Source organism: Lepisma saccharinum, chromosome 1 (assembly GCF_977018435.1).
Source record: "Lepisma saccharinum chromosome 1, izLepSacc3.1, whole genome shotgun sequence".
In the NCBI taxonomy this organism is placed as follows: Eukaryota; Metazoa; Arthropoda; class Insecta; order Zygentoma; family Lepismatidae; genus Lepisma; species Lepisma saccharinum.
This window is the reverse complement of record NC_139229.1, coordinates 126587344-126606203: the sequence shown is the minus strand read 5'-3', so window position 1 is coordinate 126606203 and position 18860 is coordinate 126587344.

Genomic DNA, 18860 nt, shown 5'->3' with positions numbered 1-18860 from the left:
TAATTAAACAGATAAGAAAAATTGTAGACTTCATAGAATTTATTGCCATTTACAAAATAATTGTTGTAGAACGTACCTACTTAAATTTCTTTCTGTGGTAATATTTAAATTGTTTAATGTTAAACTGTATATTTCTTGGGTTCAGGAAAGTGATTTGAGTGAGTGATTTGGCTTATTTTACTTCGCTTTCCCGTCACTTTTGGGTAATTGCGAAGTTGAGGATGAGTGATGATATGATGAAATTGATGAAAGGACACTCACAAAGAACACCCATGCCCAGGACTGGATTCCAATCAGCCACCCCTGTCGTCGTAGCGCGGCGTGCTAACCACTGCGTCACGGAAGTCGGCGAGTTCAGGAGAGTGTGATGAGTTACTGTTACATTTACCGGTTGTGAAAATTATGAAGTTTACACAACACTGTTCAAATGATTTGACTCTTTGTTTTACACATGTACGTAGATCCTTAACATTACGACATAAAGACAAAATTATGTTTTCTACGTGAAATAAACTTAGCACTGAATTGATTATATTCTGTTCCTTAACACCTTCAAGTCCCCGTAGCCTATAAGTTCAAATTACAGGCAAGACATAGCCTCCCCAATGTCGTAGTGATAACATCGTCACTTTGTAATCAAGGGGTTCCAGGTTCGATACCCGTTGGAAGCATTCGGATCCCACTTTAAACTTGGTTTGGTTTGAGTTGGTGTTTTAAGTCCACTTTATGCACAAAAATGCTAATCGAGACTGGACCTACGGTTTAAAGTGAGATCCGAACCACTGTGCCATGTGCCTCCACCGAGTATCGAACCCGAGACCCCTTGATTACAAGGCAACGACGCTACCACTGCGCTAAATGGGAGGCCCCCACTTTAAACTGTAGGTCTAGTCCCGATTAGATTATCTGTGCATAAAGTGGGCTTAAAAATAAATTCAAAACTCAAATATTTTCGACGTCTCAAATTTTGAGAAAATCGAGGGAGATGTTTCAAACAAAATTTAAGTGATATAAGTCTAATTTAGAAGGTATGGATGATAGTGACGAAGATGGACATGTATGACTCAGCGTAGAATAAAATTATCGACAACGTCTGTGTACAATTAGCACAATCGCTAATTTAAAAAATGTTCACTATTGAGAAGTGTTCGCTATTCGAAGAAAAAGTTTAAGATGCTATATAAATGTCTATATCTGGTATAAAATGTTCTCGTGTGTTTAAAAGTTTTATTATGAAATACGAGGGTGGTTCAGCATGCTCCGCCCCTGACCCATTTCCAGTGATAGTAGAGACCTGTAATTTTATATGTAAAATTGTTCATTCTTTAGACTAATATCCACAAAGTTTCAAGAATTTACAACAATTTATCTTTTTGTTACACGCTGATGACACTGTCCAACAATGGTTTTGTTAAAAATAAAATTTCAACGGTTCTTTATGTTTTGCCACCTGCTGATTCCGAAAATGAAGTCAGAAATTGTCAATCACCCACCATTTTTTTGTAACAATAAAAATATAATTCTGTATTATTATTGCAGCTTGCAGTCCATAATTAGCTGATTGGTAGGCAATATTTAAAATATTTTTATGTCTTTGCTCCAACAATACACTAGTAACTTTATGCCATTGATGTCTGCATGAATGACAACAATTAAACTTGTTAAACAATCCAACTGAAAAATTTGACAATGATTAACTTTTCAACACAGTGCTGTGATTTAACTTTTATGTCCACTTCTCATTTAAATAGCAAGTTGTCTGGAGGATAGAAGCTTTCCTGAGCGTTATTCAGTTCCAGTGAGTGTTTCGAAGCAAAGACAGCATCATGTCAAGAAGTTGCGTAAACGACAGGAACAATTTTTGTTATATCTGTGGTGAGTTTACCTTAAAAGCAAATAGGAGAACATTTACTCCTCGTGTAAGAAAAGCTTACTTTGACAATAAGATAGACGAAAACTAGAAATGGGCCCCTGATATCTGTTGTGCTAACTGTGTAACGCTTTTGAGTGGTTGGCTGAAATGATCTCGTAATATGCCTTTTGGAGTTCCTATGATATGGCTGTAACCTAAGGATCATATAACAGACTGCTATTTTTGCTTGACAAATATATCTGGGATAAATTCGAAAGAATCAGCAACTCGACCGGTGCCTCATGGACCTGGAGTTCCTATACCTGGTCCACCAGATCACATTAGTATAACGGAAGAAAGTGAAAGTGTTTCTAACAAACGTAGCAAATTGCATAGTGATCCTGATTTTGTGGGGAGTGTTTCAACAGCTGAACCTCACTTAATAACTCAAGAGGATCTTAACGATTTAGTTCGAAATCTAGCGTAACGCAACTCCCATGCTGCGTTTGGGATCGAACCAAGAACCTCTAGATTTAATTGGGTGATGTAGCTATTCCTCATTCATCTCTCAGATGGTTATCACTCGCTTGGCCTAAATGTGATAAATGCAAGAGGTTACCTTTTAAAGGAATGGCGATAGAAATTAGCTTAGATTAAATATGGGTTTTATACTCTCCATGACTGAACCGATATGGATTGGTTAAGGAAAGGATATTACTTGCCTTACAAATATATGGAGATTGTTGCTAGCTTGTCCTCTCAACTATCACTTGTCTCTTGTCACACACCATCGTCCAATAGTCGTTCCCCACTTTGTTCCTCTCTCACAATCCGTAGTCCTTACTCTCTCTCGTATTCTCGCCAACTGATCACACCTCCTGACAATTCCAACACTCATGCCACATACGACTTCCAAGTCAATCACCCGACCTTTGCCTGATTACTTATTCAGCATTCCTTTCTCTGATACCTGCTATGCTAAGACTTTATACATCCTACCCAATACCTTGGGTACGATACGCTCCTCTACCCCCTAAAGAAAATCCTTTGATTTTCACCTAAAGATGAAAGATTTAAAGTTGTATTCCATATCGATCCTTTCTATGGAGAGATTTTTTTTTATTATAAAATATAGTGTACTAAAAATATTGTAATAACATACCATTACCCAGAATATATGTAAATGGAATAATATAGGTCCTGAAAATATAGATATATCACGAGTCCCGATAGAAACAAAGAGAAGAAAAAAATACATGTCTGCGTAAAGCATATAAAAGGTAAACACTGGCACGTGAGTTTGTTATGCTAACTTGACAATCTGCTCGTGCGCGTATTCATTGAGAGGCTTACGCTACACTTCTGAGTTCCAATACTACATGATGACGTAGCGAACTCCGTGCATAAGCATGCAACACTCTGACACCACGTGAGAAAATTATAAAAGCATTGTTCCACAAGAATGGATCTTGTCAAAATTTATGTCTCAATGACACACTAGCGAAGTAGTGTAATCGATCCTGCAAGCACTGACACTGTATAACACTGTTGTGTATTTGGAAGTTAATATTTACAAAATCGGCAAAGTTTGTGATACTCATCCGAGTTACACTTGCACACATATGTCATAATCGATGTAAATTTCACCGTCTCTTATTTCATTGTATCATTTAAAGATCGCTGTCGTTTTTATGTATAATATATGTCAACTATCACAATAAATATTTAGTTAGAAAATTTGAAGTTAATCAAAATATATACACTGTATCAATAACTGTCCTTGAATAATAATATATGTACATGAATTTATGTATTTGAAAATAAGAATATAATAGTGTTCGATAGATAAAATCACAGCACTAACATTTGTCCATAAAATCATCCTTGAGTTATCCTGATTCTCATAAAGAGTTCAAGTAAAATACCATAATTTTACTCGTGTTAACATCACTTAATAGTCTCTGCGTATAGCAATGAAGTTTCTTCTTGAACCAAACCACGTATATATGTATATATTAGTTCCTTGTGGCCGTGAAAAATGTTTTTCACTTTGATGCATTAACTTTGCAGCTACAAATATTGTCATTGATGAAAACGTACAGTAGAGAACTGCATATCGTCGAATTGTGAATGTGAAGTATTTAGTTGTATGTAAATATTCCTTCAAATCGATGTATGTATTATCAGCGTTGAATATCGGGTCTCACTACTAATTGACTTCAGTAGGAGTTAATTAAAATAGAATGAAGGAGATCCGTGTTAAACGATTTGGTGCTTATCGACTGATTTCGCTGAACTGCGTAATTAAAATTGATGAAAGGTCTAATTGTAATTCCTGTTTCCACGTGTCGAAAAAATAAAAGAAAGATCTCAGAAATAAAAATCTTGAGAAATTCTCAAAAAAATCGTAGGACAAATAATTCCTCTGCGTCCTTCAGGTGTAATTCGTGTTGATTTCTTATTTCTCCAAGGTTTTAGCTGGTGATCATCTCTTGACGTTGACATCTGTGAAAAAGTTGAACTGAGGACTGTTAACATGGTTTCATAATATTGTTAAAATGTTCATTTCACCGTTAAAATTTGAATTATCTGTGAGGCAATTCAGGTAGGTTTTGGGAAGGAAATTTGCTTCATATACCGAACAGGCATTTCCTCCTGATCGTTAGTGTAATGTTGTGTGTGAGAGAACTTAATATGTCGGTATGTGTAGAGGTTTTGTTGAGACAAGGGCGCCTCTAAGTCACCCTTATTTTTAAAAAAATAGTGCTTGTAAATATTACAAGTATGAAAAATCTTGTAGTTGAGGGTTGTTACATTTTAGGAAATGGAATTTGAAAAGGAGTACCGATTCAGTCATAACATTTACTCTTACTATAAATTACCCAAATTCTAATTAATGCCATCCTTTACACACTAAATATAATTAGAATCTTGAAAAGAGAAAAAATAAATATAACTACTAATAATTACTAAAAGCAAATTGAACTTTACATATGAATTGAACGTAATATTGTAAATACTCTTGAGAATTTATGAGTGTATGCTACTGCAAAATTTAAATCATAATTGATTTCTGAAAATATATGAATGTTTAATTTTACTGAAATCAATATAAATAACAATTGAATGAAATGAAATACTTTAAATATTACCTAAAAAATAATGTGTTGATCAATCGTCCTTCTGTTTGTATAATATTAATAAAATATCGTCATTAATAAAGATTAATTGTAAAATTTCCTTTGCACTTGCTAATATTGTCCACATAAATTGAAATACATAAGATAATATTCTAAGAATCCGAAATTTCGTTGTCCATTATAGACTCTTTCTCCCTTAATGATATTGCAATTAGCCTAAGAATATTCAAGGAAAATAATATACAATTGTGTATACAAAAAAAATATGGAGAGAAAAAAAATGAAAGTTGACAATTGGTAGTGTGTAACTATATGTATATGCACCTAACATTAAATGATATAAAAATGAAAAGTTAATTCCAATATAGATTCCAAATGTTGTCTCACAAAGAAATAGCGTTCTGAACAGACATAAAATTCCATGTTCCCTCATATCTTTCGAGCTGATAACCTGAGTTGAAAGAATGCTCTGCCGACAGTTTATTCAGTTCCCCGGCTAATGTGGAATGTGAGATATCTGCGGTTTAATTTGCAACGTGTTGGTTACTTCATGTCAAGAGAGAATGTTGCTCCTGCCGATGTAGGTAGATATCGTTGCCGCAAGAAACGAATAGAATGCCTAACTTGCATATTTCGTTAGTTGTTCTGTCTTTCTGAATGTAACTCAAGTTTCCCCATTGCTTAAAGAGGAAGGACATTTCCGTTGCACCCTGGTTGAACTTTATCCTTTTGCTGACGACAGATAATTTACCATGAAGACGTTCGAAGCTGATTTTCGATATCGTTTTCAGAATGTGAAATACATGTGAGGGAAATTTTATGTGGGAATTTTACAAGATGGGAAATTTCTACCATGCGGAAAAAAAATTAGGAAGTACTCTAAGTAACATTCAATAAATTAATTGAGTCATATTTGGAATGAAGTGTTCCAAATTAGATGGATCAATGTAATGTATATGTTTAATGAAAGATATTTTACTTCTTCAAGACTGTCTTAATTCATCTCATGACTGTGTCGTGAAATTGTTAATAAAATCTGACAAGTGGCTGCTGATAACTCATGATCGTAGCTGTAACTTCTCCTATGCTCTTAATTGACTTATTACTCTTCATAGATTTCAAATCTAGCTTTTATGTAAAGTTATATAAGAAAGATATACAAAAAATTTAATCTCAATGTAAAATGCGTATAATTATAAAGGTAATCTTAATATTTATATTATTTCCATGTGATACATTTTATTTAAGCTTTATAATTATCCAAGAACCAAAATATTCACTATTCTCTTCGTTTTATTATTATCTATATTATAATTCTTATTCTCGCAATTCTTATTTAGTTATTATTGATCTGTAACCCGTTTTATTGAATAATTTACTGGCTGTACGCCTAGTCAGCTCTTATTGTAACTGTTCTCTTTATTTAACGTTATTTAAATCTTATAAAACTGATAATCTCATATTTCTGTCATTTATTTAGTTATTAAAATTATAAATGTAATTATCTTAAATTTAAAAATTGAAATATTAAAATGTGCAATTGTTTAAACCCTATTTTGACTAACCACGCTAAATCATAGAGAATTTTAATTCTCATTTTCCTTACCGAATGTGTTTAACACATTTTATTCATAAAAAATACTAAAGTCTATTATTGACTTACACTATTTATCTTTTGTAGTTCACAAAAGATTATTTCCATCAGTTCTCTGCAGGCCTACAAAAATCTGAGGAAAATTCCTTGCGCGCAATTTGTATTCCTCAACATTCCCTTTGTTCACTATCCGTGAATACAATAATATTAATTATTATTATTTTTGCGCGTTACTGTACTTGTTGTTCATTATTATGAAACCTCGAAGTCTACGTGTTATAACTAATGATTTTAGTGTGGTAATAACTAGTTTTACACTTCCGTGCAATTATTAAGGGCTAAACAATAATATTTCACATAATTTTAGTGTTTGTTAGTTTAAAAATATATTTGCAAGATGTAAAATTTATTTAGTGCATCAGAGTACTGAAAAGGAAGTTACGTACAGGGTAGAAGGTATGTTCTCACTCATTCACTCCTGACTGTTCCTGTTCTTCAGTCTCATCATCACCATTTACATTCTCATCGCCGCTACCGTGTTCCGAAGCGTAGTATTTCTTCAATCTCTGGATCGAAATTGAGTCTACGATTGTCTGTCCTCGTTTTGTCTTATATTCCACTTTGTACACATTGGGATTTTCCTTTGCTATAATTTTACAAGGTCCTTTAAATACTCCCGAGAAGCATTTAGCGGTGTGTACACGATGACTGCCATCGTATACTAGAACCAATTCTCCTGGCGTAAATTCAATGGACTGATGACGTTTATCGTAGTACTTTTTTGCTTGTCGGTGGCGTTTCTGTAGAGACTCATAAGCTGCTTCTCGTGCTTTTTCGAGAATCTTGAATCTCATCTCGTTGTTTACATTCACACTGGGCGTTAAATGTAGTCCGCTCTCCCAGACTAATCTAGGCGTAAATCCATGAAGAAGAAAAAATGGACTGTTCTTCAAATTCTCCTGGTAATTAACATTGTATGACCACACGGCCGATTGCAAGTATAAAAGCCAGTCTGTGTGTTTTGAGTTCACGAAGTTTTTCATAAGTCCCTGTAAAATAGCATGTGATCGTTCCAATAATCCAATTAAATTGTGATTAGCTGCTGGAGCGAATTTCAGATGGATTCCACATTTCTCCGATAGTTCTTTAAATAAACTAGCTGTGAATGAAGTACCTCTGTCCGTATCTATACGAGAAGGACAACCAAAGCGTAGAATTACATTTTCAAAAAGGAAGTTAGCTGCTGTCTCACTTGAAGTATCTGCTACTGATTGAGCAATTAAAAATCGAGTACCATGATCGATTGCACTTAGTATATATTTATGGCGGAGCAAACCACTTGGTGGATACGGTCCGCTAAAATCTAAAGCGATTCTATCGAATGGTTTCTGTGAGTTGAACGTTAAAAGTTCTCCATATGGGGCTCCTTTTATGCGCTTATTCTGCTGACAAATTACACACTCCTTGACCATTTTCTGAATATGGTTCTTCATAAATGGAAAGTAAATCCTATCCAGTGCATTTTTGTATGTTTTAGTGAAGCCGTAATGCGCTCCTCCAGCTGGTAAACTATGCAATGTCTCAATGACAGTGTTGCGAAGTGACTTCGGTATACATAATAATTTTTTAGTCGTAGCTCCCAGTTTATGTTGTCTATAAAGAAGTCCATTTTCCATAACATAATAGCAAGCTTGCCTCTGCAGGGAGGGGTTGGGTGGGTTGTTGCCCCCCTCGTCTTCTTTTCCTTCCAAAATATTAATGATAATTCCAAAAAAAAGAATCCTCTCGTTGGTGTATAGCAACATCAATTGTCTCATCTAACAATAACAATGTACGTGGCTCTGGAAGCTCCTCGTCTTCTCCCTGTGGATCATGTTCTGTTTCTCTGCTGATAGCATCCGCCATATTTTGTGTAGTTTTGCAGTGAATTGGCGTAAAATCGAACTCGGCCATCAACGTGTACCATCTAAATAATTTGTTTGAAAGTTGCGTTGAGGAGCGAATGAATGTGATTGCTTGATTGTCGGTAAATAATTCGAAATGTCTCCCCAGTAAAAAGAATCTGAATGACTTAAATGCGTATATGATTGCCAACAATTCTTGCTCGATGGTTGAAAGTCGAGTTTCATGGTCTTTTAACACTCTACTGCAATAGGAAATAGGCTGAAAATCACCGTTCGCATTCGGTTGTAAAATCACTGCGCCAATAGCCTTACTGCTTGCATCCGTGTATACCCTTACTTCTTTTGATGGATCATATGCCATTAATACAGGAGCTGTAAGTAAAGCCTCTTTCAACCTCTCAAACGCAGTTTGCTGTTCTTCCCCCCAGAGAAATTTCTTCTTTTTTCCTATCAATTTTTGCAAGGGAAGTGCCATCTCGGAATATGATTTTAAAAACTTCCTGACATAAGGTGTTAATCCGAGAAATGTGCGAACTTGTTTCACAGTTGTCGGTGTCTTATATTTCTTGATAGAATCAATGATTTTGTCATTGATCCGATAGCCAAATTTTGAAATTTTATGTCCTAAAGCAATAATCTCAGTGTATCCGAAGTGACATTTTTCTATTGCAAGCTTCAATCCCGCGGCCTGTAAACATTGTAACATTTTCTCCAGAGTTACGAGCATTTCTTCAAAGGTATTTCCGAAGCAAAATAAATCGTCCACATAATGCGCAAAGTGATTGGGATCTAAATTTGAGCAAGCAAGGTGAATGCAACGGGTCATCGCACTTGATGAACTGACGTGGCCCTGTGGCACGACGTTCATTTGATACTGTGACATTCCTGGTATTGTAAATGCTGTATATTTCTTACTGTCCTCGGTGAGAGGAATATTAAAGAATCCGCTCTTCAAGTCTGCCGTACAGTAATATTTCTTGCCCCCCATATTGTATAATATTTCATTGATGTTATTCACACCCAGAGCGTCAAATACAGACGAAACATTCAATCTGCGATAATCCTGGCATAATCTATAACCCCCCTTTGCCTTCTTTACAAGGATAATTGGAGAGTTAAAAGGTGATTTTGTAGGAGAAATAACACCTTGCTTTAATAAAGTCTCAATCTGATCTTTAATTTCATCACGAAGGTGGACTGGAATCGGGTAGGATTTTAAGTGAAATTCTGTGTCATCTTTTAGTTGAATTCTATGTTTATAATTCGTGGCTCTACCTATATCATCCTTTGACCACGCAAAAACATGTGGATATTTCATTAAAACAGCCAAAAGTTGCTCCTTTTGCTGGGGTTCTAAATTCGGATTCACATCAAACCGACTAGGGTCCGCCCGTGCGTCACTGACGTTCCCTGACACTTCCGTCGCGAAAACCTGTGCCTGTTCACCAATTTCATCCTTATTCTCATCATTATTGTTACTCATGATTGGCCTATCCCATGTTTCAGCTTTCCCGATAATAGTGCCTTTCTTAATTGTAACATTATAATTTAAAGGATTTGTGATCCAAATGAGATTCGAATCCGGATTAATAATTGCTCTGGCAACCATCAATCCCGTTTTCTCTTGAAACTGTAGGTCCGGTTCCAAGAGTGTTCTATCCTTGTCATATGAATTAGCCAATTTCAATGGAATGCACAAATGCATCCTGGGTTTCACTTTTATCTTTTTAGCAGCTACAAATTCTGGTTGCAAAACATGCTGTAATAAATGGGAAACTTTGATTGACACGTCAAAAGCTTTCTTATTCTCATTTTTAATTTGGTTTCTAGGAGGTGTGCCAAATCTATGCAATGTAAGCTTATTTTCCTCAAAATCTAACTTAGCCTTTTGTCCCTTCAAGAAATCATTTCCTAATATAGTAACTTGATTAAAATCCTTAACGATTCTAAATGGATGAACAAATGTTTGGTTATGTATAGAAAATGGTAGCAACACAATTTCCTTAACTGTCAGTTGACTATTAGTGACCCCTCTAATCGCAGTATTTATATTAAATCGCTTGGCATTGACTGGTATGTTCTTATCTCCCGTTACCGAAATTTGACTTCCACTATCCAGGATGAACTGTCGAATTTCCCCATCTACTTTCACATTGATGTAAATCAGATCTTCAGAAGGAAAAGTAGACACCGTTAGAGTTTTCCCCGTAGGTCCTACACCTAGGTCCCCGTCATATGCAGGTCTTACTCGTTTGAAATTGCTTCTGTTCTGACGAAAATGAGAACGATTTGTATTTACAACCTGATTAGTATGGTTATTTGGATCATCGCGCCCCTGTTGTTGCTCCAAAAATGTTCGCGGCGATGAAGATGAAAAATGCGAACGCTGAAATCGAGGGTTACCGCCATTACGCCATCGCCCCCTATGCGAGCTTTGCGACTGTGTGTCGAGATTATTATTGTGGTTGTTATGCCAAGTATTTCTATTCTGAGCTCTATGATTACTATTATGATAATAGGTTCTCCTATTGTTTCTATCTCTATGTTCATTTTCTCTAACTGTATATGAGAATGATGACTCAGTGAATGAATGTTTTTTCCGATGTTCTGCAAGTGCATTTACTTTAGCCTCAAGATTCTGAAATTGCAAAACTAAATCTGACTCATGAGACTGGAGTCCCGCGTTCGACTGTAATTGATCAAGGTCTTGTTGCAGTGCATTTAATCTTTCCTCGATCTCCCGATTAGCCTGAGAATAACTTATGTCAACATGACCATTGACCGTGCGCTGCAACGTGATAGCTTGCTGAGTCGGCATGTATGCTCGACTCGATTCAGAACATGACAGAGCTTTCATTGTCTCACATTCAGTTTCTAGAATTTTACGTTTTTGCACAAGATATTTGAATTGTTCAACATTTTTCAGGTCTCGTAACATTTCATGCACTGAATCATATTCCCTGTTATAAACTTCTTTCATAAAATTAGGTTGTAAACCCCCGCTTATTTGCTTAATTTGTTCACTAATGTCCATGGCAGGATCTAATTTTAATAACAATAACTGTTTTTCTCTCACATATTTTGAAACAGGTTCATTTTCCTGATGGAAGCGTAATCTGATTTGTTCTTCTAATTGAAAAGTATCCCCCGGTTCCGTAAATTCTTCCACAATTTTAGTTTTTAAAGTTACAAAATCTATAGCCTGTGCTTCCTGAGTTCGACTCCAAGTATTGAACCATTCCAATGCTGAATCAGCCAAAAATGCCGGTAGCAATTGCCTTTTCTTTAAGTCATTCCACTCATTAAGAATAGCTAAACTTTCAAATTTGTCAATGAATTTTAATACATCCTCGTGAATGTTACCTTGAAACTGGATAGTTTCGAGAATGTTGGGGTGGATAAATCTAGATTGCGCCATGATTCTATGATTAGCCTATGCGCAGGAAAAATGCTTGATTAGCTTAAAATTAGCACTAAGTTGCTTGTTTTCTTTTCTCATCCCCCCGTGGCTTTGACAGGACATTATTAGCAATTATTTACTCTCCCGGAAATTTGATAAGTTAGGTTCAACAATCGCGTAACAGAGTGACTACAGTACCGAACACATCTTTAAAATATTTAACCAACCTTTATGCAACATCCTAATGTTCACTCATCTTTTCACAAGCCAATCGCCGAATAACCTAGTTAAAACTCTACTCTTATTTATTTGCGCCTTACCGCGTAGCATATTGCTAGGCCTACCTTTGGCTTTCTTTGGTAACAATTGATAATTAACACAACGTGAAGCGCTAACAAGTGAAAATTCCGGCGCCATATCGCACGTACGTAATTTGAAAAGCTAGAAGGCTCTATTATTTTCATCATATTTCGGGATGAAATAGATGAAAATCGCAGTATATCACGTACTGCAGTGTTTTCTCATCACATTTGCAAAAAATGGATGAGAAGCCCTAAGCAGACTCCACCACGTAACGCAACTCCCATGCTGCGTTTGGGATCGAACCAAGAACCTCTAGATTTAATTGGGTGATGTAGCTATTCCTCATTCATCTCTCAGATGGTTATCACTCGCTTGGCCTAAATGTGATAAATGCAAGAGGTTACCTTTTAAAGGAATGGCGATAGAAATTAGCTTAGATTAAATATGGGTTTTATACTCTCCATGACTGAACCGATATGGATTGGTTAAGGAAAGGATATTACTTGCCTTACAAATATATGGAGATTGTTGCTAGCTTGTCCTCTCAACTATCACTTGTCTCTTGTCACACACCATCGTCCAATAGTCGTTCCCCACTTTGTTCCTCTCTCACAATCCGTAGTCCTTACTCTCTCTCGTATTCTCGCCAACTGATCACACCTCCTGACAATTCCAACACTCATGCCACATACGACTTCCAAGTCAATCACCCGACCTTTGCCTGATTACTTATTCAGCATTCCTTTCTCTGATACCTGCTATGCTAAGACTTTATACATCCTACCCAATACCTTGGGTACGATACGCTAGAGTTAAGTAATGGTAAAGCAGAACTGATTGCATCGCGATTAACTGGATGGCATTTGTTGGAGAGTGACACTAGTTACTTTTTTTCAGGCAACGCCAAAAATACTTTGTAGATATGTATGCTGAAGATAAGGACCTTGTTTTCTGTTGTAACATCGATGGTCTATTAGTCACTAGGTGTTATCCATAAAAGTGAAGAATGGCGTTTGTTTTTAGACTCTTCTAAAACAAGTTTGAAAGGAGTGCTACTGCACAATTGAAATAAATATCCAAGCATTCCCGTAGCATATTCCTGGGGCATGAAGGAAAGTTATGAAAACATGAAACTGTTATTAACAAATATCCAGTACTGTAAATACTCTTGGCAGATATGTGGAGATTTAAAAGTTATTGCTATCTTCTTAGGATTGCAACTAGGTTACACCAAATGTTGCTGTTTCCTGTGTAAATGGGACAGCAGAGATAGAAAAAATCATTATGTTAAAAAGAACTCGCGAATTACTGAGGCGAAACTAAAAGAGGGAATATTTGTTGGCCCTCAAATCAGGAAACTAATGAACTATAATTATTTTGAAAATAACCTAAATGACCTGGAATTGGCTGCTTGGCAATCTTTCAAGGAAGTTTTTTAAAATTTCCTCAGAAACTACAAGTCAGAAAATTACAGAGAACTTGTCAATAATTTGATTCAGAACTATCATGCTCTGGGGTGTAATATGTCTCTGAAGATACACTTTTTAGACTCCCACCTCGTTTCTTCCCGCAAAACCTTGGGGCAATGAGCGACGAACATGGAGAACATTTCCACCAGGATATTGGTGAAATGGAAGGGCGATACCAGGGAAAATGGACTCCAAATATGTTGGCAGATTATTGCTGGACACTAAAAAGAGATGTTCCTCAGGCAAAGTACAGCCGAAAATCAAGTTCAAAGACATTCTAGATATGCCATTGTAAATAATATTGCATCGTATCACTATAAGGCTATATAAGATTTGTATGTACCTGATATTTTGTATGTACCCTGTTACTCAAATTTCATGGGTGATGGATAAATTCTGTAATTAGATTTGAAATCAGCACATCAAATTCAATTAGAATCACTCCCAACTTCTCTTTTAACAGACAAAAACTTCAATCTTGTTGGACAGTGTGATCAGTAAGAAGTGTGGCCACATGTGAAACAATGGAAAAATCTGAGGTCCGAGCAGTGATAAAATATTTCCTCAAGAAAAATCTAACACGGAAACACATCCATGCAGATATGGTGGGAACTCTTGGAGACTAGCCTTTCATATGACCTAGTGAAGAGATGGTGCCGTGAATTTAAATGTGGTCGGCAGACCTGTGAAGATGAGCATGGTGGTGGCCCGTCTGCAACGGTGACCACACCAGAAATGATTACAAAAGTGCATGACATGATTTTGGCAGACCGGCGAGTGACTGTCCGCCATTGAGCAGACACATGTGGCATCTCAACTGGCAGTGTACATTCAATTATTCATCATCATTTGTTAATGAAAAAATCTCTGCACATTGGGTCCCGAGAATGCTGACGGTCAACAAAAATGAGAACACGTCGTGTGACAAGTCAGAACCTGTTGCGGACAATAAAGGCTGACAAGCCAAAGTTTCTGAAGAGATTTGTTACAATGGATGAAACGTGGGTTCACCACTTCGATCCCGAAAGTAAACGCCAAAGCATGCAATGGAAACACCCCCCCTCCCCCATTCTCCAACCCCAAAGAAATTCAAGGTTCAACCATCAAAAGGCAAAGTGATCTGTGTTCTGGGATGCAGAAGGAATCCTTTTGATAGATTATCTCCAACAGGGAAAGACAATCACAGGTGTTTATTTTGCAACCCTAATTGAAGAATTACGTACTGCCATCAAGGAGAAACGCGACGGAATGTTGGCCCGTGGTGTGTTGTTCCATTGTGACAATGCTCCCGGCCACACCTCCCAAGTTGCGGTGGCTGTAATTCATGCAGCAGGGTTCGAAATTGTCCCTCATGCCCCTTATTCTCCAGATCTGGCCCCCAGTGACTTCCACCTGTTCCCGAACATGAATAAACACCTTTGTGGAAAACATTTTGCCAGTGATTCCGAGGTTATGGATGTTGTGAATGCTTGGTTGCAGGACCAACCAAAATATTTTTTTTCTGCTGGGATTGATGCACTGGAAGGCCGATTGGAAAAGTGTGTTAATGTTGCAGGGGACTATTTTGAAAAGTGACAGTGATTTGGTTTTCCTACGAGGGTTCCTTCTATGTCAGGGGCGGAGCATGCTGAACCACCCTCGTATATACATATCACATAAAATAGCTAAGCACTTGAATTTTATGAACATAAGAGTTTTGAATTTCTTCTAAGTTTAATAAAATATATTTTTTACGAATAAATTTTACATGTTTACACAATGTACGTACAGTTTTTCAAAATATAATCTTATTGAACTCTTAAATAACTTCCGGCTGTTTGAAATAATCAGATTTATTTTCTACGATGACCGAAAAAATCATTCTAAAATTAAATTCCAAACAAAACATGTTGGGACAAGATTTTCAGTCCACGATTTAAGAATAACGTTTTTGCTTCTTTTAAACTGTCAGTGATCTGCGTACTGCCGTGTCTCGAACGCTAAATTTCTCTGTCGTACAGGGTGAGCCATATTGATGGGACACATTTCAAATGCATATGTGGAGCATGTAGGAAGCAACATTTATTACCAAATATATGGAAAACAGTGCCAAAGGACGGGAGTTTTGCACTGTGTTCAGTGTTTGAAGATTACATCCCTGAGATGGACACCATCTTGACGAGAACATGCTTTGGCTCTTACAGTCATGTTCAGCATAGTTTTGCGCAGGGTTTCGGCTGGGATGGCCGCTATCTCCCGTCGGATGTTGTCCTTCAGTTCATTGATGGTAGTGGGCCTTGTGGTTTACACCTTCTTCTTTAGGTAACCCCACTAGTGTTGCCCACGGGACGAGACGGCACAGGCTTTTAAAAATTCGAGACGAGACGAGATTGACCATGTGTCATAACAAACGAATATTTTCGAGACGAGACAGCATTTCCACGAGACTCCACGAGACGAGACAGGCCAAAGTCTCGTCTCGTTGGCAACACTAAACCCCACAGGAAGTAGTCCGGTGGAGTTAGATCCGGCGATCTGGATGGCCAACGGACATCACCTAATCTCGAGATGAGCCGTCCCGGGAAGTGTCGTCGAAGGGTTGTCATTGACACTACTGCTGTATGACTAGTGGCACCATCCTGCTGCAGTCACATGTCCCTTAGGCCAAGTCGTCTCATTTCGGGTATGAAGAATGTTCGTAGCTTCGTGTTGTACCGCTCAGCGGTGACTGTGACGGTGTCATTCTGTTCGTCCTCAAAAAAATAGGGGCCTATCACACAGACATAACTCACTGTACACCACACAGTAACCTTGGCACTGTGCAATGGCTTTTCATGCAACAGTTTCGGATTTTGTCTTGCCCAGAATCGACAGTTTTGTTTATTAACATACCCACTCAGGTGGAAATATGCTTCATCTGACGTGATCAAGTGTTGCACAAAGTCACACCTTTGCTGATTAACCAATTACAGAGGTTCTGTGAACCTTATCTTGGTCGAACAATTTATGCACAACCTGTAACTTGTACGGATACAGTTCAAAGTCCTTTTTGAGGATTCGCCGCACACTGGTCCGTGGAATATGAAGTTGCTGACACAATCGCCGAGTTGACTTCTTTGGACTTAGGTCCATGGCATTGGATACACGTTGCAGGGGACCGTATCTTGTTGGCATTTGCGGTCTCACGAAAGTTGTGAACTGCATGCAGTATGACCTTTCGGGATGGTGCTACCCGTTTCTAGAAATGATGTCTGAAACGTCTTTGTGCTGTGATGATGGAGCTTCCGCTACTGAAGAACGCCTCCACGGTACGAAATTTCAACTGCTGTCCACATCACGGTTCCCTACAACAATGAAAGAAACATGTAACAGTAACTCCCATCCTTACACTTCCTATTAAGCTATATCTAAAACATGCACGACAGTTATTGCTCGCAGTAATATCAATATAAATGTGTCCCATCAATATGGCCCACCCTGTATATAGTGCCTTAAAACCCGTGGTACAATCGGTGCGTCACAGTGGTGTCCTCAGGGCTTGGATGTTTCTCTAACTCAGAAAGAACGCTCGTTTCGTTTCTAGTATTTTTGTACTACAATTAAATAAAGATGAAATTGGAGAAAATGATAATATGTCACTCGTCACTTATCAAGTAAAACAAGCTATTACTAGAGTCACCTATGCAGCATGAGGCCAAAGAGGGAATCGCGGTTTTGTGGGCCTTTAACAAAATCATTTAGGAATAATATGCGAATTACGCACGTTACAAGAAAATAACACCACTCTTAAAAATTGCATGTTTAGCGTGTTTTAATAAAAACCATGATTTTTATCCACCCTGTATGCGACCATGACTCCAACCCCATAGGCGTGCGCAGACCCTCTGATTAGGGGGTGGCAAAAAAGCCTTGATGAATGTTCAATTGGGAAAGAGAAAACTAATTTTATTGCATTAATGCATACATATATACATACATACACCAACTCAACATAATCAATTCATACGCCCCATAACAAACCAACAGCAAAAATGATATAAATTGTCTCTCAAATGTGCGCGCTCCTTTTCCTCCAAACAATTGTTCACTCATTTAAGAGAAAGCGAAATTGCGAGCGAAGCGAGGAAGAAAATTTTCAGATCCAAACTTTTGCAAAATGAAAACAATATTGATGTAATATGATGCAACATTTTCATGGAGCGCCATGGCATTCTCTTCTACAATTCTTTTTTCATTTAGACCGTTCGACGTCCAGGGCCAACTCCCACCGACCCCTAGCTACGGCTCTGAACTTGACAAGACTGCAAGAAAATTTTACGAAATGTAGCTATTTTTATTTGTATAACATTTTAAATCGAGGGGGCCAATTGCAGTTTTGTGCCCCCCTGCAGGTGCTCTTGGTCGTCTGGAAGAAATAATGCAAGAGGAACAGAGAAATAATTCCTGTCCTGTCCTGCTACTATTAGGTTCTCCTAGTCTTGATTTCCTTTACTTCCATGTTTGCCCCGCTAAAATTGATTTCCGTCCAAGGTTGGGAAACAATGCCCTCTGCCCCCCCTGTAGTTGCGCCAGTGTACCCCCTCCCCGTACTTGGTTTGAACATGCATCGGCTTGAAAATACGTATAATATCGCTAATTTCTCTGTCCTAAATTTCTAGGTGAAAATATAATAATATAGGGCATGTCCACATCTCCCCTTTAGAACATGAATGTCAATCTAAAAGTATATATTTCACATGTATAATTTGATTTCAGTCATAGTAATTTACATTAATTTTTATAATGAGGATGCAAGAATGTGATAATTTCAAATTCATGAGATTTTTTTGAGGGGCCAACAGTGTAATCGTTGTAATATGCCCGATGGAAAAATACCTTGCTCGTCCCTCCGTGAAAAAAAATCTGCGGACGTCCATGATTAGAGGGGGCATTTGGGTTAGAAGACGGCAATAGTAGTCGCGCTCAGCGTTTGTACCGCGTGAGATATCCAGAACGACAGTGCCCAGACAGGAGAATGTTTCAGGCAATACATCGTCGTCTGAGCGAACAAGGAACATTCACGCCTGCCAGACAGGGGGAGATCGAGAAGAACGAGGACACTACAACTGGAGGAGGCGATTCTGCATGCAGTTGAAGGTGAATTGAGTGTCAGCACAAGACAATTAGCAGCCAGACGTAATGTGGACCACATGACTATCTGAAGAGTATTGCGTGACAAC